This window comes from Triticum dicoccoides, chromosome 1B (genome assembly GCF_002162155.2).
Source record: "Triticum dicoccoides isolate Atlit2015 ecotype Zavitan chromosome 1B, WEW_v2.0, whole genome shotgun sequence".
Taxonomy (NCBI): domain Eukaryota; kingdom Viridiplantae; phylum Streptophyta; class Magnoliopsida; order Poales; family Poaceae; genus Triticum; species Triticum dicoccoides.
The window spans coordinates 487,175,471-487,182,955 of NC_041381.1; positions in this window are offsets into that span (position 1 = coordinate 487,175,471).

Genomic DNA, 7,485 nt, shown 5'->3' on the forward strand with positions numbered 1-7,485 from the left:
CAGAGACTGGACCGAAAACCCCCAAAGGTCGAGGTGGGTAGTCCCTTGGTCATAACATCAGCGAACTGCTGATCGGTGGGCACATGTAGAACTCGAACACGACCAAGTGCGACGTGATGAAGCTATGGACCTAGGGTAGGGTCATGGACCTGTCCAAACTACCCTCCCAAAGGCCATCTCTAGAAGAAACCACCTTTCAATCGACTCAGAAGTGTTCCACTCGACGGACTCGAAGACACTCGACCATGAAGCCAACCACTCGACGGCCAGGAGATCTAAAGTCACTCTGCACACAATCGGCCGGTTATTAAGTAGTCTTTATGGTCATCATAGCACTTTATTTGTGGCGTTACCAGTAACTCCCGATCTTAAGGTACCTTAAACCCTACATAACTGAGGGCCGGAGGGGTCTGGTGAACTCTATATAAGCCACCCCCTCCTCAGTGTAGAGGGTTCGCACCCCTGTAACTCATACATACATAATCCAGTCGACCGCCTCTGGGCTCCGAGACATAGGGCTGTTACTTCCTCCGAGAAGGGCTTGAACTCGTAAATCCCTCGCGTATACAACTACTCCATAGCTAGGATCTTGCCTCTCAGTTCCTACCCCCCTACACTACTGTCAGACTTAGAACCACGACAGTTGGCGCCCACTGTGGGGCAGGTGTCTTAGTGACTTATTGGAGAAGTTGCAATTTTTTCCGATATCCTTCATCATGGTTTCAGGCGGAGCTCTGGTTGAGGGCCGCGAGATCCGTCTCGGTGCGCTCACGTTCATCGCCGACGACTCCGCTTGGCTTCAGGAGGCTCCGCTCGACATTGATGCGCTCACTGTCCGCGGGGCGACGCACTTTCGCGCGTGCGTCCGCGGCGTCCTCCTGCGGCAACCGTCGACCCAGTATCGGTTTGCTCCTGTGTCGTCCCCCCCTCCCTGTTTCCCGCCGGCACAAGCGATCCCGTCGGTCAAGGCTTCAGCGGTGGGTGAGGCACGCGGTGGCTCGCCAATCGGCCACCCCCCAAGTTGCGGCGATCGAGCCCGACGAATCTCTCTATGGCCTGTTAGACCTGTCGACTGGCTCCACAGAGACTGCATCCGAGTGCAACAGTAGTGATCCAGTGGCGGAGGTTCTGATGGTCGATGGACCACGCAGTCCTCCCGGTTTTCCCCGCACCGACGGAGGCAACGGTGGAGGCGATCCTTCACATGCCCATGAAGAGTATCTCCCCGAGCCCCTCACTTCGCTGCAGAGGGAAGAACTTCGCCGCCGGAACATGGCTGCGCTGCACACTCCTATCGTTGGAGAAACCCCCGAGGCTCATGCCTTAGAGGACGCGCGCTTGGCCAACTTGGCTGAGCGCACTCGACTGGAGAACCTCCAGCGAGCACTCGACCAGCATGCGCGGCAACGGGTTCTAGAATCCAGCCGACGTCAACTCTTTCTACCACCGACTCAGGTATATCGAACTCCGATTCAGAATTTAGCAGCTGCAGACCGTATAGCAGAGTCGATTCAGCCTTCCCAGTCAGAGGCTGGCAGAGGCTTGTTACAGATCAAAGCATTACTCCGGGCAGCAGGAGATCAAAATTCAGCTGTATCGCAGTCGCGGAATAGGATTCACAGCAGATCCATCGCTGAAAATATAGTCTAGTCGGCCCATAGCCCAAGATCTCCCCCGAGGCGTGAGGGACGTGGAGACCGGCGTGATCAGTACCAGAACCGTGAGTAGTATGATCACCGACTCAATCGTGATGATCGACGTCGAGTGCCCACCCCTCCCCCAAGGGGTGGATCGTACGCGCCTCGACAGCAGGATGACAGACGCCATCACAGTGTTGGGCGAAGGATTCCAGACGACCCCAGGGAACCAGGCTTTGATGCGAGATCCATTATCGTTCAAGGTTTGGTCAACAGGAACAGAGCTCACCGAGAAGGTCATGATAGAGATGTACCCACCAGCAGCAGAGTACACGTCTCAGGACCAGAGTGTTTCAGCAGAGCCATCAGGGCCGTGGTGATTCCTCCCAACTTTAGGTTGGCGACTGGAGTCAGTAAGTTCACTAGTGAGTCTAAGCCTGATACTTGGCTTGAAGACTACCAAGTGGTTGTTCAGATTAGCGGCGACAATGATGAAGTAGCCATGAAACACCTGCCTCTTATGTTGGAGGGCTCGGCCAGAGCATGGTTGAATCAGTTAGCACCCAGCAGCATTTACACTTGGGAAGATCTGGATCGAGTATTTGTCAGAACATTTGAAGGAACTTGCAAGCGACCAACAGGGTTGACAGAGCTGCAATCTTGTGCGCAGAAGTCGAATGAAACTTTGAGGGATTACATCCAGAGATGGATCACGTTACATCACACGGTAGAGAATGTATCTGATCACCAGGCAGTCTGTGCCTTCAAGGAAGGTGTTAAGTACAGAGAGCTAAATCTAAAATTCGGTCAAACCAGAGAAATGTCTCAGAGTCGAATGATGGAGATTGCCACCAAGTATGCCAATGGTGAAGAAGAGGATCGGCTCCGGAGTGGCAAGCATAAGTCAGTCGCCCACGAAACCGGAGGAGGGAACTCCAGTCGGAAGCTGAAGCGGAAAGCCGAGCCAGCTGCTCCTAGAGAAGCCTTGGCCGTGACTCAAGGAAAGTTTAAAGGGAAGCCCAAAGGGTCTTGGAACCCTAAGAAGGTGAAGGACAAGGAAGGAAATGACGTGTTGGATTTTCCGTGCCACATCCACACGAAGAAAGATGAGGAGGGTTAACTCATTTACCCGAAACATACCACTCGACAGTGTCGGCTCTTGATCCAGCAATTCCAGGGGAAATAGCCCAAAGATAAGGAAAAGGAGTCAGACAAAGTTGAGGACAAAGAAGATAGTGATGATGGATATCCCCATGTCAATTCCACCCTGATGATTTTTGCCGACGTTGAAAGCAAAAGTCGATTAAAAGTTATCAACCGAGAAGTGAATACGGTTGCTCCGGCGACACCCAGTTATCTGAAATGGTCTCAGATTGCCATCACATTCGACTAGTCCGATCATCCGACACACATAGCCACCCCTAGGAGGCAAGCTTTGGTGGTCGACCCAGTCGTCGAAGGCACTCGACTGACTAAAGTTTTGATGGATGGTGGCAGTGGCCTGAATATACTATATGCAGAGACGTTGAAAGGGATGGGTATTCCGATGTCCAGACTTAGTACCAGCAACCTGAGTTTCCATGGAGTCATTCCTGGAAAGAAGGCTGAGTCACTCGGCCAAATTGCTCTTGATGTGGTTTTCGGTGATTCCAAGAATTACCGCAAAGAAAAGTTGACGTTTGAAATTGTGGATTTCCAGAGTGTTTATCACGCCATTTTGGGCAGGCCAGCTTATGCACGTTTCATGGCTCGACCATGTTATGTGTACCTCAAATTGAAGATGTCTGGTCCCAAAGGTGTGATCACTATTACTGGCAATCGGAAGAAGGCGGAAGAGTGCTTTTAGAAAGGCTCAAAGAACGACGATGCTCAGATGGCAGTGGTAGAGCTGCAGGAATACCAGAAAACTGCAGACCCGAGTGATTTTTTGCGAGCCAAGAAGCCCGCTACGGAGTCAGCGTTTCAGTCGTCCGGTGAGACGATACTGATTCACATTCACCGGACCGACCCCAGTGCTGCTCCGACTCATATCTCTACAACACTCGACTCCAAATAGGAAGAAGCGCTCATCCAGTTCCTCCGTGAGAACTGGGACATCTTCGCATGGAAGCCTTCAAACATGCCGGGTGTTCCTAGGGGGCTGGCTGAGCACCGTCTACGAGTTGACTCAAAAGTGAAACCTGTCAAAGAACATCTTCGACGGTCTGCCGTCCAGAAAAGAAAGGCCATTGGCGAGGAGGTGGCTCGGCTCTTAGCAGCGGAGTTTATCCGAGAGATTTACCACTCCGAGTTGCTCGCCAATGTTGTCATGGTCCCCAAAAAGGACAAGTCACTTCGCATGTGCATCGACTTCAAACATATCAATCGGGCATGCCTGAAAGATCATTTTCCTCTCCCCCACATCGACCAAATAGTCGACTCGACCGCGGGATGTGAGCGCCTGTCTTTTTTAGACGCCTATTACGGTTACCATCAGATCCGTCTGTATGGACCCGATGAGATCAAAACAGCTTTCATCACTCCATTTTGGTGCTTCTGTTATGTCACCATGCCATTCGGCCTCAAGAATGCCGGAGCCACGTTTATGAGGATGATTCAGAAGTGTTTGCTCACTCAAATCAGTCGGAATGTGGAAGCATACATGGATGATATTGTGGTCAAGTCACGGAAAGGTTCCAACCTGCTGACTGATCTTGCAGAGACATTTCCCAACCTCAGGAGGTATGATATCAAGCTTAATCCATCAAAGTGCACATTCGGAGTTCCTGGCAGAAAGTTACTCGGTTTTCTCGTTTCTGAACGAGGAATCGACGCCAATCCAGAAAAAGTTGGTACTATACTCCGAATGAAACGTCTTGTGCGTGTGCACGATGTCCAGAAGCTTACTGGTTGCTTGGTCGCTTTAAGTCGATTCATCTCTTGTCTCGGTGAAAAGGCATTGCCTCTTTTACCAATTGATGAAGAAGTCAGACAAGTTCGAGTGGACTCCTGAAGATGATGCAGTGTTTGCAGAGCTAAAAGCCCTGCTCTCCACCCAGTCGGTGCTTGCTGCCCCGATCAGCAAAGAGCCTTTGCTGCTTTACATTGCAGCCACGGGACAAGTTGTCAATACAGTACTTACGGTCGAGCGGGAAGAAGAAGGAAAAGCCATTAAAGTTCAGCGCCCAGTATATTATGTTTATGAAGTTTTGACCCCATCAAAGCAAAGATACCCTCATTATCAGAAGCTTGTATATGTGATTTATATGACTACGAAGAAGGTTGCTCATTACTTCTCTGACCATTCCATTACAGTCGTCAGCGATGCTCCATTGTCAGAGATTCTGCACAACAGAGATGCAACTGATCGAGTGGCAAAATGGGCGATTGAACTCCTTCCCCTAGATATCAAGTTTGAGGCAAAGAAAGCCATCAAGTCCCAAGTAATAGTAGATTTCATCGCCGAGTGGACTGAACAGCAACTACTGACTCAAGTTCACTCGGAGCACTGGACCATGTTCTTTGATGGTTCTAAGATGTTGAATGGTTCCGGTGCTGGGGTAGTGTTGATTTCCCCCCGAGGAGATAAGCTCAGATATGTGCTCCAGATTCACTTTGATTCCTCCAATAACGAAGCAGAATACGAAGCACTTTTGTATGGGTTGCGTATGGCCATTTCGCTCGGCTTTCGTCGCCTCATGGTCTATGGCGACTCAGATTTGGTGGTTAACCAAGTGATGAAGGAGTGGGACGTCAGAAGTCCAGCCATGACTGGTTACTGCAATGCAGTGAGAAAGCTAGAGAAAAAATTCGAGGGGTTAGAGCTTCACCATATACCCCGACTGAAAAATCAAGCGGCCGATGACTTGGCAAAAATAGGTTCCAAGAGAGAAGCCATTCCCAGTAATGTGTTTCTGGAACACATCCACACACCATCAGTTCAGGAGGATCCTTTCACCGAAGAAGCCCCACAGCCAAAAAGTGTCACGGATCCGACTGAAGTTGAGGTCCCAGTTGTGGTCAACCTGATCATGGAAGTGTTGGTCATCACTCCCAACTGGACAGTGTCGTACATCGCGTATATCCTAAGGAAAGAGCTCCCAGAGAATGAAGAAGAGGCTCGACAGATCGTCCGTTGATCCAAGGCCTTTACTGTGATCAAAGGACAGTTGTACAGGGAAAGCACGACTGGAGTCGGTCAGAAATGTATAACACCAGAAGAAGGTCAAATAATTCTTGACGATATCCACTCGGGGACCTGTGGTCATCATGCATCCTCTCAGACCATTGTGGCTAAAGCATACCGAGCGGGGTTTTACTGGCCAAGAGCATATGAAATGGCGAAGGAGATAGTCAACAAGTGTGAAGGATGTCAGTTCTATTCCAATATGTCACACAAACCCGCCTCAGCCTTGAAGACCATTCCACTCGTCTGGCCCTTCGCCGTTTGGGGATTGGATATGGTTGGACCATTGAGAACTGGCAGGAGCGGCTTCACCCATGTACTGGTGGCAGTCGACAAGTTCACTAAGTGGATCGAAGCCAAGCCTATCAAGAATCTTGATACCTGCACTGCTATCAGCTTCATCAGAGAGTTGATATTCAGATATGGAGTTCCGCACAGCATCATCCCTGATAATGGGTCAAACTTCGATTCCGACAAATTCAGAGCCTTTTGCGCTTCTCAAGGCACGCGAGTCGACTACGCTTCCGTCGCTCACCCCTAGTCGAATGGACAAGCAGAAAGAGCAAATAGCCTAATTATCAAAGGACTGAAACCCCGGTTGATGCGTGATCTCAAACACATAGCAGGCGTGTGGGTCGACGAACTTCCATCAGTTCTTTGGGGATTGAGGACTACTCCTAATCGGTCAACTGGGCGAACTCCATTCTTTCTGGTCTATGGAGCTGAAGCAGTTCTACCGAGTGACCTGCTTCACAATGCACCCCGAGTCGAGCTCTACTCTGAAGATGAAGCAGAACAAGCCCGGCAGGACGCAGTCGACCTTCTAGAAGAAGAAAGAGAGATGGCCATGCTCTGATCAACTATCTATCAGCAGGACTTGCGTCGGTTCCATGCCAGAAACGTGAAGAGTCGAGCCTTCCAAGAAGGAGACTTGGTCCTCCGAGTAGATCAACAGAAGCCACACAAACTCGCCCCTACATGGGAAGGCCCCTTCATCATCTCCAAAGTTCTCCACAATGGAGCGTACTGTCTTTACAATGTCGATCGCCAGATTGATGAGCCACGAGCTTGGAACGCGGAGCTGCTCCGCCCCTTTTATACTTAAGTACTCACTCGGATGAGATGTAATAAAAAGTACCTCTGTAGTTTGTTTATCAAAGACAAGAGTGTTATAATTTTCCCAGTGATTGTTGTTGCTTTTGTTTACGTGAGAAATCCCCCAGTGGGTGGCTTAGCTGCGAATCCGTTTCGCCTAAGTTTGTAAAAGAAATCCTACCGAGTGACGAGCAAGCCTCTCACTCGGGGGCTTAGCTGTGAATCCGTTTCGCCTAAGTATTTGAAAATCCTACCGAGTGGAGATCAAACCTCCCACTCGGGGGCTTAGCTGCAGTCTAGTACTCGCCTAAGTATTTGAAAATCCTACCGAGTGGAGAGCAATCCTCCCACTCGGGGGCTTAGCTGCAGTCCAGTACTCGCCTAAGTATTTAAAAATCCTACCGAGTGGAGAGCAATCCTCCCACTCGGGGGCTTAGCTGCAGTCCAGTACTCGCCTAAGTATTTGAAAATCCTACCGAGTGGAGAGCAACCCTCCCACTCGGGGGCTTAGCTGTAGTCCAGCACTCGCCTAAGTATTTGAAAATCCTATCGAGTGGAGAGCAACCCTCCCACTCGGGGGCTTAGCTG